The 16820-nt window shown below is 36.0% G+C and overlaps 1 protein-coding gene across 1 annotated transcript in view; it reads right to left on the minus strand.

Annotated features, from left to right (window-relative positions):
- CFDP1 (craniofacial development protein 1) overlaps nucleotides 1-16820 on the minus strand; it is a 161818-nt gene that overhangs the window by 121347 nt on the left and 23651 nt on the right. The gene's annotated exons all lie outside the window — the stretch shown is intronic.

Here is a 16820-nt window from a genome sequence, read left to right on the forward strand (position 1 = left end):
ACTCTTCATTTTACAGATGAGAAAGCAGATATCCAAATAATTAAAAAACCATGGGCAAGTCTATAGTTGTCAGACTTGGCTGAACCAGAGCAAAAACTCAGGTTTTCTGACTCTCAATCTTCTATTTTCTTAATATACAACACTATATCTTTAGGGGACAAAAGAGTTCAATTCAGTTTTAAGTGTTAAGTTCTCAACTGATCTCAAGGAAGTTTAGGCTTACATATTCAACTCTCAGATACTTCTGGTCTCACGAGATTAAAATGGCTTACAAGTATCTGAATCTGCCATGCTAACAAAATATATTCCAGATATTCAATGTAAAGTCCATCCCAATTTGCAGCCAAATCAACAAAAGACATTTAGCAAGTCAAAAAAATAATAATAATACAATTATTTATCTTGATTAAATACCAATTCTTCCTATACTCTTCAGCCTGCCACACATTTTGTATTTATGCTCCACCAGGTTCTAATTTCATGGAACAGGATGCCCCTCTCATCACCAAGCTGCCAACTCAAGCCTTCCCACCATCTCCCTTTAATTGAAGGGCTGGAGGGTAGAGTACCAATCTCCCCCAAGAGTCTTCCTTTATCATGGTAGAAACTGGATTGCCAACTCACCCCACCCTGCACCTGCAGCTTTGCCTGGTTTTCACTAGATGGAACGAAGAGATTGTTCCCTTTTGTCTCCTTTCCTGTCTTCCTATAAGACTGTAAGCTCCTCAAGGGCAGCAACTATCTATTTCTTATTGGGATTCCCGGTGCTTATTACAGTGCTAGTATATAGTAGGCATAAGTATTTACTGAATTAAATTAATAACCAATTTCATTTGCATCTTCTCCTCGATAATCTTCTTTCAGTTGTCTTTCACATTCAGAAACACATGCTATAATGGGCCTTTTCTCGCATGGCTCTTTTCAAGCGGAATGCATTCTATTAACTCTTCTTTACTTTCCCAAAAGTTTGTTTACCTTTCAAAGCCTAATTCAATTCTATCTTTATTAAATTCCTTGCCTATTTCACCCCACAGTGATGTCTCTTCTCTAGATTCTTTATAGCATTTGCTGCCTTCACACAATTTAGTATTTAAGTATATATTGCACTGTTTTTTCCTCTAATCATTTTAATAGCTATATCTTTTGTTTCTATAAGCAAATGACAAAATGTCTGAAAAGCTGAAATTATGTGGTGTACTTCTTATATATCAACTACAAAGACTATGTACTATGTCTTTTTTTTTCCCGAGGCTGGGATTCAGTGACTTGCCCAGGGTCACACAGCTAGAAAGTGTTAAGTGTCTGAGACCACATTTGAACTCGGGTCCTTCTGAATTCAGGGCTGGTGCTCTATCCACTGTGCCACCTAGCTGCCCCCTATCCCAAATGTTAATGTGTAATTGCTAGATTACAACCGGAGCAAGGTAAAGAAAAAACAAAACAAAACATTTCTTTTTGCTGACAAGAAGTTCTCAAAATTGGAGACAGAAATTTCAGTTTAATATGACAGAATGAAAAGTTTTATGGGCACCCAGTTCTCCCTTTATATGAGAAAAAAAGGCACCAGACTGAATAATGATCAAGAAATCTAAAGAAACCATCATCCTCTCATTTCCCCCTCAAGAAATCAAAACTACATAAACACAGTCTGAAGTTTATGTGAACCCTGCCACTAGAGAAGTCAGTGAAAGTACTGGTAAGCGATAGCAAAACTATTTTTAATTTAAAATTTTAGCATATGTATCATGAAAAGGTTTGTAAAGTGTTTTTCATATATTTTCATATATTATCTCCTTTGATCCTTACAACAAGGAGGTAGGTATTATTATCACCATCCCCAGTTTATAGATAAGGAAACTAAGACAGACAATATTTAAGTGACAAGTGTCCAAGGTCAGGCTTAAACTCTAAGCTGCCTCTCACATGCCAGCCCCCGGGGGGTGAGGTGTTGAGGGTATGGAACAAATGCTCTCTTCCCCAGGAATAAGAAGCCTGGGAAGTGAAGTTCCAAGGGAGTGGGATCTGCAGCACTCACTCATCCTGAGCTTGCAGACCAAAGACGCTCAAGTTAAACCCTTAAAAGAGCTTGTTTGTGATAAAAAGCCAATATTCATGCCTTTTTTTGAATCTAATTTTGTTCTACTGATAATTCTACAAAACTTCTCTACAGCCAGATTTTAGGGAATGGAGTTAATTCCTAGAGTACTACGAAGTCTAACCTCCCCAAAAGCTATTTACCTGCTGTCTACCCACCTGGCATCAACTTAGTGGTGCTCTACATCAAAGGGTGGCTCATTCCTCTTTATCAAGTAAAATGCTTTGCTTCTGTGATAACGACTTTCTTCTATGTTTAGAGGCTGTTTCCCACTTATTCCTTCTGCACTGATCTCTATATTCCTGGTTACTAAGACTCTTCGTCTCAGCTAAAAGTCTGACTGACAGGTAAAGGAGGCCTTACTGTAAATGCTCACAAACTTCTGAGTTGTTCTTTTAATGATGATCATGACAGATTTTCATTGGAGCATCCAGATTCTTTATTTCTCAATCATTTTTTAAAATTTAAAGCTTCAAATTCTATCCCTCTTTCCCACTCCTACCCTTCACCCCTGAGAAGGACAGCAGTTTGACAGCAATTATAGATGTGAAGTCAAACAAAACATTTTCATATTAGCCATGTTGAAAAAGAAAAAACAACATAGAACAATAAAAATAAAGATAGTAAAAAGGAACATGCTTTAATCTGCATTCAGAGTTCACCAGTTCTTTCTCTAAAGGTACCTGGCATTCATCATAGGTCTTTTGGAATTGTCTTGATCAGAGTAGCAATATCTGTTATAGGTGATCATTGCACAATATTGTTATTACTATGTACAATGTTCTCCTGGTTCTACTCACTTCACTTTATGGAGCTCATATAAATCCTCCCAGGCTTTTCAAAACCATGTGAGCAGCCAAATTCTTGGCTGGTTTCCCCCAGTCACCAATGTATCACCAATGTATTTGCAAGATGGCTCCTTGAAGATGAAGACTGAGGGTGCCCATGGCCATGGATCATAGCAAAGGGAACTCTGTGATACTTCTCAAATTTTTTTGACTTCAAGATCCTTTTATATTTTAAAAAATTCCCCAATATATTGGAAGAAAAGAAGGAAAAAAAGAAATGAAGGAAGGAATGAATGAACAAATGGAGGAAGGAAAGAATGAAGGAAGGAAAGGAGAGAAAAGGAGGAAGGGAGGGAAGGAAGGAAAGATAGGGAGACAGAAAGGGGGAAGAAAGAGAGGGAGAGAGAGAAGGAGGAAGCTGTGATGTGCTTTAGAAATATTATATCATTTGATATATATATAATATATTTTATATATGTAATATAATAAATATATTATATATATGTATATATATAATAAGTATATTATATATATGTATGTATATATAACACATTATATATATATATATATATATATATAAATAAATAAAATATCCTGGGAACTATTGCTCATTTAACAGTTGAGGAAAATGAGACAGATAGAGATTAAGCGACTTGCTCTGAGTCAAACAATTATTAAGTATCTGAGGTAGAATGCAAATTCAAGTCTTCATGATTCCAGGCCCAGCAATCACTGAACTGCTTAAGAATTTTCAAAAATGTTCTCTCTGAATGCATATGCTTCACATATGCCTACATGTCTCACTCACACACACACACACGACACACGACACACACACACACACACACACAACACATTATCTTCCCCACTGCAACATTACCTCTCTGAAGGCAGGGACTGCTTCACCTTTGCCTCTTTATCCCCAGGGCCTCTCAACCGGGTGACTTCTCCTTCATGGAGCTTGCAGAGGGAGGACAGGTACTCCAAGCCTTCACCACCCAAACCAGTTTCCAATACAAAGCCCACGGCTCGGGGCTTCTCCAAACTGAGAACATCTGTGAGGGGCTGAAAGACTGAGTGGGTCCCCTGCTGCCAGGCCCTGCATGGCCCTTCCGATCTGTGACAGTCTAGCCTGCCTTTGTCACACACGCCACCTTTTCACCTAACCATGCTGACCACCTGGGCTTCCGTGCCTGGAATCCTAACTCCCTTTGGGCTCCCTCTCGCAGGAGAAGGCTTCCTTTTTCCATGGTTCTTAGAGTACTCTCCCTTTGCATATGACCAGTTGATAGATTCCATTGTCTTATCCACATGGAGAGTCCATTTTGGGGGTAGGGTGGGGAAGATCTAGCCCTGTGATTTCATTGGTATAGGAAATACCTGGTGAAGGAATTTACATGAACAATGAAATTATTCTGCAATTTATTAAATAAGTCTGCAGTAAGCCTTAGTTAAATGCCTGTGTGTCAGGCCTTTGCTTGGGACTGGAAACATATAAATCAAAAGCAAACAGCCTCAACCTTCAGAGACTTACACTGTATTGGGGAAGCAACTAAATTAAATGGAGGCAGGAGGAGGGTAGGGCATTAGCAACAAGGGGAAGGGGAAATCAGGGAAAATTTTCCCAGAGAACAGTGGTGCCAACTGACCTAATGCTTGATTAAAATGTAATTGAAAAATATTAATAAAATAAATGAAAATAGAATAAAACATTAAAATATTGCATCTAAAAACTAAGTCAAGATGTGAGATCCTTGTGTACATTTTGAGGCCCCATTTCTGCCTGAGCCTGGCCCCACTGGCCTAGAAGATGGCACTGGCGGAGTTTTGAAGGAAATGAGGGGTTCTCAAGGATTGAGATGAAGATTCCAAGCACAATGGGCAATGAGGGAAGAGCCGTGCAACCAAGAGGAGGATCAATAAGGAGGTCAGTTTGGATGGACTGCATACTGAAGGGAAGAATACAGTATAAGCAAAAAAGGCAAATGTCCAGGCTGTAAAGAGATTGAGGTGTCCACCAGTGGGGTTCTAAGTGAGCCTGGAGATAGCTGGGAAATAGTGGGAGTAACCTAATCAGACCAAATACCAGGGCACCTCAAAGGCGGGGGCCCACAGTGACGGAGGTTAGACGGGTCTTCCTGACTTGAGCCTCTCATCTTGGGCACAGCAGAAACATACTAAATATCTGCTGAATTAGACTAAATGTCTAAGAGGAAAAGGACAAAAATGTTCCTATTGCTACAAGCTCCAACCACTCTGGGTGCCGTGTTTTGTACATAATCATTTTTCCCACTCTCAGCTTGATGACAGTTGTTACAATCCAATTGAAAACCATTACCCATCACCCCATGAACTGCCCATGCTGTCTGCAACCTGTTCTACCGGAGTCGCACAGCTGGCGACATCTATCTATGTAAGGAGCCACTAATTAACTTTGGCCTCTGGTGAAGAGCCTCACTTCCCAGGGACTGACTGCCAATCTGGATCCATCCAAGAAACTCTGTAACAAGTATATTTCAGGGCTCATCTCCACCCTTCTATTGGGCCCGTAGTGCTCTTAAGCAGTACATCATCTTTTCTGATCATGCATTTCCTGAATATGTTCTTTGACCACGGAAATTCAGGAAATAGCCAACCTTTTTTATTTTAAGAAAACTTCTTTATTTAAACTAATGATAAATAATTAACTGTCCAAATGTTTAGCACTTCAGAGGTTTGTATATATAGCAGACCGGCTATTACTTAAGTTTGTTTCTGGACTTTGAATTTTTCTTTTTTAAAATTTGTGTTGATTTTTTTGTTGTTGTTTTTACATATCTTAATTTCCCAATATATCACTTTACCATTCAGAGCCAGCCTTAAATCAACAACAAAAAGGAGAAAAATATTTAATTCAGCAAACCTGGCCAACAACACATTAACCAAATCCAATAGCATATGCGGTATCTGTACTCTCAATTTTCAAAGAATTTTACTACACTGTATTATATTTAAACCATGTGGTGAAAGTACACAAATTATTCTTCTATTAAATGAATGACACAGACATCAATGAGTAGAAATGAGTAGAATTTCTAAAGTCAGAACATAGATCCCATGTTTAAGGGACTTAAATGACTAGTTCTAGTAGGAATAAAATAAACCTGAAATTCAATTTTTCATCAAATTTTCAAAAATCAGACTAAAGATTGAATTTATACTAAGTTTTGGAGCATAGTATTTGTATAGACTTAAGAGAAGCAAAAGGGTTGATATAACTTTTTTAAAAATAAATTAAGGGTAGCTGGATGGAGCAGTGGAGAGTTCAACTCTAGTTTCAAACACTTAACAATTAAGTGACCCCAGGCAAATCACTTAACCCTAACTGTCTCATCCAAAAAAGCAAAAATAAATGAAGGAAAAAAAGAATAAAAGGAAAAAGTCAACATAAAGAACCAAATGCAATCTCCATTTTAAAAAAAGTTTTACCAATGTGTTTATTTTTATATCTTAGTCATTTCTGGAACTACTACCTCCTCACTTCTATAAGCACTATAAGCAATGGAGAGAATGCTGAATCTGGAGTCATGAAAACTTATCTTCTCAAGTTCAAATCCAGTCTCAGACACTTTCTGGCTGTGTGACCCTGGGGCAAGTCCTTTAAGCCTCTTTGCCTCTGTTTCCTCATCTGTCAAATGAGCTGCAGAGGGAAATGGCAGAATGTTAGGATATGTCAGGGACTTTCCTTCTGAGAACTGCCATGTATGCCATGTCAGCTGGTAGGATGGACCCAGGAGGTAAAAAGGGGCTTGGCCTCTGAGGCAGGAGGTTGTTGAGCTTACAGATGTCAGATCTTTCCTTAGGACACAGCGCTAACTCCAGATGTCTCCCTTCTGCAGATCCATCTACAGTGCTGAGTGGGTTAGGCAAAGGGTAATCTCAGAGGAGAGTGGAAATAAATGGTCAGTTCTGAGTCCATAGGCAAAGAAGGATGTGGAGAGAAGTAGAAAGAGGCAGAGATGTAGGGAGATGCAGAGACATACATACACCTGCTCTTGCTTCCTGCTGACCCCTGCTGAGATTACCAATAAAGAAAGGCTATTTGCACCTTAACATCGGCTTGTCTCCATATCTATCAGAGAAGATTGGTATGTATGGCCCTGACAATTAATAGCCTCAGAGGGAGAGGTTACAGCAGACCACTCCAGCATCTTTACCAAGAAAATCCAAATGGGGTCATGAAGACTCAGGCAAGACTGAAACAACTGAACTTTTCCAAAATGAAACCTTTCTTGTAATAAAGAAAAATCACTAAGTAAAAAACATCACCTGCGATGCCCAGCCAAAGCACAGTCTTCTATCAGAATTTCCTCACACTGCTTCCCTAGACAAAATTTTGCTCTAGTATTCCCTGTGATAATCATTGTTTTGATTTTTGAGCTGTTCAGGTTATTTCTTAATGACCCTCTCCTTTAACATTTTTGTAGTCACTGTTTACATTTTTTTGGTTCTGCTTATTTTATTCTAAATCAGTTCTCATGTTTCTCATATTGAATATATGTCATCTTCATAATAATATTTTTTAACTAAACAACATCCCAGTATATGGCAGTTCAGTTATTTTCCAAATGGTGGGCATTCACTTTGCTTCCACTCTTTCCTATTCCAAAAAAAGATAAAACACTTTGCTATGATTTGGAATTGTTTGTCTCTTTGGTCTATATGGGATTATGTGTCAAGTTGTGGGCACTGTTTTGTCACTTTGCTTACATAATTACAAAGCGATATCCAGCATTGTTGGACCAATTCTTCACCAACAGAACAACATATGACTGTGTCTGTAGTCTCAATGTATAACAGACTGTTCTCATTTTTGGTCCACTCTGCCAATTTGCAAAGCATGAGGTGAAACCTTGATTGTTTTTTAATTAGCACTCTTTTAGTGATTTGAAGGAGATTTTCATATGGTCAATTACAGCCTTTAATCCTATTAAAAAACAGTATAGATAGTATAGTGAATGAAATGATAGATTTGAAGAAAAAAAAGATATGACTTACTAAGTGTGTGACCCTGAACAAATCATTTAACCTCACTTAGCCTTAGTTTCCTCCTCTGTAAAATAAGGATAATAACAGCACCAACCTCAAAGAATTGTTGTGAGGCTCAAAGAAAATAATATATGGAAAATACTTTGCAAATCTCAAAAAAAAAAAAAAACTTATTAAAGTGCCAGCTATTGTGATCACTCTTTAAATTTATCTACTGATAAATAAAAAAAATACTGATTTTTAAAAATTTTCTTCTTGAAAAAAGAATTTGAAGGAATTAGAGTAGGTAATAAATAAAATTATCACTCTTTGCAGATGATATGATGATATACTTAAGAAAACTCTAGAGAATTAACTAAAAAATTATTAGAAACAACTAACAACTTTAGCAAAGTTGTAAGATATAAAATAAATCCACACAAATTGCATGTTTTTTACATATTGCCAACAAAGTATAGCAGCAAGAGATGATCAACTGTGATGGACTTAGAATGAGGTGATTCAGACCAATTCCAATAGACTTGTGATGGAGAAAGCCATCTGTATCCAGAGGGAAGGACTATGTGAATATGGATTACAACATAGTATTTTCACCTTTTTTGCTGTTATTGTTGTTGTTTGCTTCTTTGTTGTTGTTTTTTTTTTCCTATTTTGATCTGGGTTTTTTGTACAGCATGATATATGTAGAAATATGTTTAGAAAAATTGCACATGTTTAACCTATATTGGGTTGCTTGTTGTCTAGGGGAAGGGGGAAGAAGGAGAAAAATATGGCACACAAGATTTTGCAAGGATAAATGTTGAAGATTATCTTTGCATGTATTTTGAAAAATAAAGTTATCATAAAAATATTAATAAAATTAAAATCTCAAAAAATATATTGCTTTCTTCTTCACTAAATTATATACTTATAGCTTAGAGATGTACTTTGATATTTTTTTAAATCCCTATTATGAGCCTAACATAGCTCTGTCATTGTTATATGACCTACCTTTGTTTCCGAAGAGCATCATGATCTCAGAGACATGATGCCATGGCATGCAAGTGACAGGTTTAAGTGAGAAAGGGCTGTGCAAAGTCACCTCCCCCACTCTCTCCTCCAGAGCCATCTGGGTCCAGTGGCCACAGAGAGATCCATATGACTGGAGAAGGGCCTGGATGCAGTGGGAGACCTTGGAGGTTTTAAGCTCAAGACTTTCCCTAAGCCTCAGTTTATTTGAGGCAATGCCCAATTGGTGATTAAAGCTGGGTTTAAAAAAAAAAATTAAAAACAAAAACAAAAAACAAAATCAGAGAATGAACTCTTTCATCATAACCAGTAGAAGATTAATAAAAGTATATTGAATGAATGCACACAAGTATGAGCCAACCAGTCAAACGAATTTGCATAGAGATATAGTGACCACCTGCTTTCTTTACCACTGGGGTTGCTCCCCTAGAAGAGGGCAAAGAGAGACTTCTAATGCTGATCAGCATTAGATTCTACAGATTAATAGCTTCTGGCCTCACATATTTGTATAATTCTCCATCTTCTATTATTTAAAAATTAAAATTTGACAATTCAGGTTAAACATTAAGAGAAGTTCAAAGCCAGTAGAAGAACTCTATTGTCACATCCTATCAAATACAGAACAATATCAAAAGTGTCTTTGAAATCTTCACAAGCCTCTAATCTCAATAAGCTTCTCTCTCACTTTACCTCTCTCTCCAAATCAAGAAAATTCTTCTTCTGATAGCCTTTGGCAACACAGATTTGACAATTAAGATGCAGCAATTAATCTGCACTGAAAGTTGGCCTCATTGGGAAAATGGAAATAAAGCAGCTCTTCTGGCATGGACATCACTCTGAATGGAAAGTAGCTCTCTGATGGTCAATAAGAAGCTCAGAGCAGCCTGAGAAATGTCATCCTTTATTTAACCTTCATGTTCTCTTGGGTGAGCGCTGTAGGAGTCATAATTGTTTCAACGGGGCAAAGATATTAGGGTCATCAGTACAAACACACTATTTATATCAATAACAGAAGAGTCACTTTCCTAGATGCTTTTCCCAATCTGGATAATGCTAACGGAAATCCTACTGCAAAACTGATAGGGATAGAGGAGCTGGCACTGAATGATCTCAGTTTTACTTAGTGGTTCTACCTGTCATTATTAACCACTATTGGACTCTCCACTGAATTCTCTCAGATTTCCATTTCCTGATATTCCAAGAAATATTAGCCATGTCAGCCTAAGCAATATATCTTTTATCAAACATATTATGTTTTCACTTACTCAGGTAAAAAAAATCAATAGCTACTTTTCAGATGGGAAAAAGCTTCCACAAACAGGCACACAAAAAATGAAGTTTTGACCTTGACTAGTAAGGGAAAAAAATAAAACGAAAAAAGCAGCAACTTATAATCTGTATCTATATATGTATATAAATTAGTGCTTTGTATCTCTGCTGTCTTTTCTCACTGAAAAAGGGGTTACTAACCAATCTGTCATCCCCAAATCAAACAAATCTGGAATTAACATATTTTTTTATTCCAGAATGCCCCTGGTACAAGACACCATCTTGCTAAAAAACAGATATTGCTCTTCTTGTAGAATATCTCTGAAATAAAAGAAATGAGCAATTTCTTTATATGCCAGCATTAGATTCTTCTCTCTCTGCCCTGCAGAGCTAGTTTCCAACTTTGCCACTAGGTATAGGGGAACAGGGGGGCTATTACACCCCCAACAGTAAAGAAACCAAGATCTGGCATAGGCAGGTTAGCTGATTGGTTAATTCATGCATGTATGTATGCATTCAATATTTATTAACCATCAAATGGTATCCAAAACCATATGAGCCTAAATGGGTCAAAAAAGAAAATTAAAGGTACATTTCTGGGTTATGAGATTATAAAATAAGTCAAGAAGAAAATGTTTTTAAATTTTTTTTTAGCCCACCAATTAATACTTAGTTTATTTAAGTAAGCAATTCTTTCTTTTTTAAAATTTAATATTTTTATTTTCCCCAGTTATGCTGCAAACAATTTTTACATTTGTTTTTAAAACTTTGAGTTCTAGATTTAGTCCTTAATTCCCAATCCCAGCCACCATTAAGAAAGCACATGTGAAGTTATGCAAAACATTTCCATAAAAGTCATGCTGTGAAAGAAAATATAGATCTCTACACCCTCCCACCCCCCCAAAAAAAAATGCTCAAGAAAAATAAAGTAAAAAAGAGAGATGGAGAGAGAAACAGAGGCGGGGGAGAGGGGAGAGAAAAAGAGAGAGAGAGAGAATGTTTTAACTTAAATAATATTCAACTACAATAGGGTTTTTTCTCTGGATATGGATAGGATTTTTCATAGTCCTTCAGAGTAGTCATTGTATTGTTGAGAACAGCAAAGTCATTCATAGTTGATCATTCCACAACATTACTATTACTTTGTATCCAGTACATTTTTCTTTGCTTCAGTTCATGGAGGACTGAGAAAGTATCCTGCTCATCATTTCCCATAAAACAATAATATTCCATCATAATCACATGCCACAATTTATTTAGCCATTCTCCAATTGATAGGCATTTCTTCCTTGGTTTTCTTTTTTTGCCCTGAGAACATAGCTATTATAAATATTTTTGTACATACAAGTTCCTTTTCCTTTTATTTTTTTTTTAATTTTCTTTTGAGATTCATGGTAGTGATATTATTAGGTCAAAGAATATGCATGATTTAAAGCCTTTGCACATAGTTTATATTTTTTGATAATTTATCAACTAGGGCATGGCTTTTATTTATATTTATCTATTATTCATATTTATTTATTTATTTATTTGCATTTTTGGCTCACTTCCCTTTATGCTTGAGAAATGAGGCCTTATCATTTCTAAAATATGTAGAGAATTGACTAAAATTCATAAGAATACAAGTCATTCTCCAACTGATAATGGTCAACGGATATGAACAATTTTCAGACAAAGAAACTAAAGGTATTTCTAGTCATATGAAAAAATACTCAATCACTATTGATCAGAGAAATACCAATTAAGACAACTCTGAGTTACCACTACATACCACACGACACACCTCTCAGACTGGCTAAGATGATAGGAAAAGATAATGATGAATGTTGGAAGGGATGTGGGAAAACTGGGACACTAATACATTATTGGTGGAGTTATGAACTGATCCAACCATTCTGCAGAACAACTTGGAACTATGCTCAAATGGCTATCAAACTGCACATAGCTTTTGATCCAATAATGTTTCTACTGAGCCTGTATCCAAAGAGATCATAAAAAAGGGAAAAGGACCCACATGTGCAAAAATGTTTGTAGCAGCCCTCTTTATAGTGGCAAGGAACTGGAAGGGGAATGGCTGAATGTTATGGTATACAAATGTTATGGAATATTATTGTTCTATAAATCAGCAGGATAATTTCAGAAAGATCTAGAAAGACTTTCATGAACTGATCCTAAGTGAAGTGAGTAGGACCAAGAGATCATTGTACATGGCAGCAAGAATATTAGGTGATGATCAACTCTGATGGACTTGGCTTTTTTCAACAATTCAGAGTAATTCCAATAGACTTTGGTAGGGAGAGCCATCTGTATTCAGAGAGAAGGACTATGGGGACTGAATGTGGATCACAGAACAGTATTTTCACCTTTGTTGGTGTTTTTTTCCCTTTTGATCTGATTTTTCTTGTGCAACATGATAAATGTGGAACTATGTTTAGAAGAATTGCACATGTTTAATCTATATTGGATTACTTGCTGTTTAAAGAAGAGAGGGAGAAAAATTTGGAACACAAAAGTTTTGCAGGGGTGAATGAGGAAAAGTATGGATACATTTTGGAAATAAAAAGCTATTATTAAGAAAAAGAATAAGATCATTAAAAGGTCATGGCATACCACCATTAATTATAGATGATGAAGAAATTCTACAAACATAACAAAATCTTGCAAAGCAAGATTTATTTGTTTCTCAGGTACTTCCAGACGAAGTTGGGCACAGTGAAGAAAACTGAGAAAGGATAGTGGCCAACAACTTTAGGTTAATAGGAAGACTCAGGACTAGATATCATAAACAAGTTCTTCCAGGAGGAAGCTGAAATTCTTAGCCATGAGCACAGCCAGGGCTAAAAGCTGGTCCTAAACCACAGACCACACATGAACTTCCCAGTACCAATGGCCATCCCTCCATGACAATCCCACTGTTAGAATCCTTTCTCCTTTCCTTCCCTCACCCTGCACCTTCCCAAAACAAAAACCTTTTCCCTGATCAAACCTCCTTGAAGCATGTGATCTTCTCTTATTGGAATATAACTCCTAGAGAGCAGGATTTATCTTTAAAATCCATCAACTGATCAGCTTTGATAGTCTTAATTCTCAGCAATGCAATGATCCAAGATAATTCTAATAGACTTGGGATGGAAAATTCCATCTGCAACCAGAGAAAGAACTACGGAGACAGAATGCAGATCAAAGCATCTTATACATGGCTTTTTGTTTTCTTTTTTTCTTTCTTGTGATTTTTCCCTTTTGTTCTGATTTTTCTTTCCCAACATGACTAATATGGAAATTCATTAAAAATGATTGTACATGTATAACCTATTATCAGATTGCTTGCTGTCTTGGGGAAGAGAGAGGTAAGGGAAGGAAGGGAAAAAATTTGTAATGCAAAATCATTCAAAAAATAATGTTGAAAACTATCTCTACATGTATTTGGAAAAATAAAATACTATTAAATGAAAAAATCTGTCACCTATTAAAAAAAAATCCATCACTAATCTTTAGCACAATGTCTTGCACACAGTATGTGATCAATAAATATCTTTCTTTCTATATTCAGCCATTATTCTATTAACGCTTAAATATTACTTTGAGGAAGCAGGCATAATGATTTCTTTATAAGCTAGGAAAATGGAACTAAGAGAAAGGACTTGTCCAATGCTAAGCAAGGAGTAAGTCAGCAGCTGAGCTAGAAACAGGCCGCTGGTCTCCTCAATGTTCAGAATGTGAAAGCACTTTAGAAAGTTCTGAGAATATGGAGATTAGGTCAGAAAACTTTTGGCTCTCCATATTTCCCCCACAAAAAAAGCCTGAAAGCAACAGAGATAAAATCAGAGAAGACTAAAGGAAAGGTCGGACCTCCAGGAGCAGAGGGTCAGCCACAGCAAAGCACAAACAGCCAGGCCAGCTCTGCAGAATCATTGAGAGAAAAGCTCATCTCCCAAACCATGGAGGGTCTGTGGCTGAGTAGGAGAAGCTGTGAGGAAGTAGTAGGCTGTGGCTGCTGGGAGAAGGAGCTTGCACACACCTGGGGAGGGCAGTAGCAGAGGGGCACTGGCAGGAGAGTAGAGTCCCTGGTTTTGATTCTGGGCAGAAAGGACACCTGTAGTTTGCAGCCAGCAGAGAAGATCATATCCATAACAGCATGACCAAGAACTGTAGCCATGGCTTAGAAATGGAGAGGAGAGCTCAAGGTTGAGTCCCAGAATAAACCTCAGAAAATAACAGTGAAAAGAACCTGAGGCTTGAAGCATTATCCCCCATACCCAGGACTGGAACTTGCTCATTGCTAATAGCTGCTAAAAAATGAAACAAAACAAAAACAAACAAATAAATAAATAAAAATGAGTGCCCAAAGGAGAAAGAATCCAAGCAAAGATAGTTACTATGGAGATACAAAAGATTTAGGTTCATATTCGGAGGAAAATAATGGAGTTTAAAAAGTCATTGTTTCTCAATGAGAAATACCAAATAAGTCCAAGCACAAAAAAATTTCTTAGGAGAATTTTAAAGGCCTTTCAAAATCAAATAAGAGAGATTGAGGGGGGAAAAAAATAAGAGTAATTAAAAAAAATAAAGAAAATTATGAAAAGTAAGTCAATCAACCTGAAACAGAATTAAAGACATATGAAGAAAATAATTCCTTGAAAACTAAAATTGGATAAAGGGAAGCTAATGATGTTCTAAGACACCAAAATTATCCATGCATATGTTTTGTAAATAAAAAGCTATAATAATAATTTTAAAAAGAAACTAGAAAAAAAAAGAACAAATACAAAATACTTTGCACACAAATAAGATTAGAGCTAAACAATTGGAAGAATACAAGTGCTCATGAGCAGACAATTTTACATAAATAGTTGAAGTAATTTTTATTGTCCATGGCTATGTAAAGCCAATATAATTTCAAAAATAAAAATTTTACCTAATTAATCTATTATATTTAACATTATCCCAATTAAATTACTAGAAAATTATTTTACTGAATTAGAAAAAATAATAACAAAGTTCATCTGGAAGAAGAAAAGGTTAGAAATTTCCAAGAAACCAAGGAAAAAAGATGTAAAGGAAGTAGATTCAACAGTACTGAACCTTAAACTATATTAGAAGGTGAAACCATTATTGAAGTATGAAAATATGAAGTATAAAATCATTTTGATTATTTTGAATTAAAATAATCTTGTATAAATAAAACCTATGTAGGGGGGAGCTAGATGGTACAGGGGATAGAACACCAGCTCTGGAGTCATGAGGACCTGAGTTCAAATCCAGCCTCAGACACTTAATGCTTATTAGCTGTGTGACCCTAGACAAATCACTTAATCTCAATTGCCTCACCATTAAAAAAAAAAAAAGGAAAGAAAGAAAAGAAAAGAAAAGAAAAGAAAAGAAAAGAAAAGAAAAGAAAAGAAAAGAAAAGAAAAGAAAAGAAAAGAAAACTTATATGGACAAAAATAGAAGGAATGCAGAAAATTGGGGGAGGGGGAGAAGAGAAATGTTCATAAACAATCTCTCAGGATGTGAATGGTTCCTGGTGTAGGAAATGATGAGCTGATTGATTTAGAACAACATGAAAAGACTTGGATATATGAATGAAGATGCTACAGTCTTATATATGTGTGTTTCAATGTATATATATGTATGCTTGTGGATAACTTGCTACATATATCCAACCTTGATTATAGCCTTCTTGAGAGTTGTGAGGGAGGGAAAAAAATAATGTAAAAAGTTCACAGCATAAAGCAAAAGAAAACCAACAATGAAGCAAGGAAAAGCTGGGCAGCTTTTGAAAACAATGTGTAGTATTTATTATAAAGGTTTTCTTTAAATGGAAATTTATTGTTTTTTATTGAATCATCTCCTATGATCCTATGGCCTGCTGTATACATGGCAACAGGCTTTTTTTTCTTCTTTTCTTTTCTCATTTTAAATTTAAGTTTAAAAGAAAAAAAAATTTTTTTTTAAAAAAGGAACTTTATCTCTGCCATCCTGTCTTTTTTCTCTTCCAAATTAAAATGCATGATTTTATAAATATATGAGATTTTTAAAAAATCTTTTAAAATTCCTTTCCATAGCTTCAAATTATTTGTCCAGTTTTCTTGGCAAACTGAACTTGAATAAATCAGGACTACAGATGGTTATAAGGATACACTTGCATATTTTCTGCAGTTAAAGATACATGATAATAGGTAAGGGAGAAATCATCAGTACTTAGCTTAAGTAGGTTGATTAAAGGAATTACAAGCTTATAAATCGAGGCAGCTAGGTGGCAAGATGGACCCAGTATTGGGTCTGGAGTCAGAAAGTCCTGAGTTTGAATTCAACCTTAGACACAGCTTTGGGATTTCACATCTATAAAATAAGATTCATTACAACTGCAATTATCTCCCAATTGTGCTGATGATCAAATGAAATAAAATTTGTAAAGTGTTTAGTACAGTGCCTGGGCACAATGTAGGTGCTTTTTAAAAATCTATTTTAAAAATCTATATTTCTATTTGGTAAACTAGGATATCAAGAACACAGTCTATTAAGATGAGTCTATCACTTTAAATCAAAATTTTATAATATGTTCTAGGGTAGCATCTATATCTCAAGTCTATTTCCAAGATTAAGAGAAAAATTTAAGAAAAGGGGTCAGT

The sequence above is a fragment of the Sminthopsis crassicaudata genome, chromosome 2 (assembly GCF_048593235.1).
Source record: "Sminthopsis crassicaudata isolate SCR6 chromosome 2, ASM4859323v1, whole genome shotgun sequence".
NCBI lineage: Eukaryota > Metazoa > Chordata > Mammalia > Dasyuromorphia > Dasyuridae > Sminthopsis > Sminthopsis crassicaudata.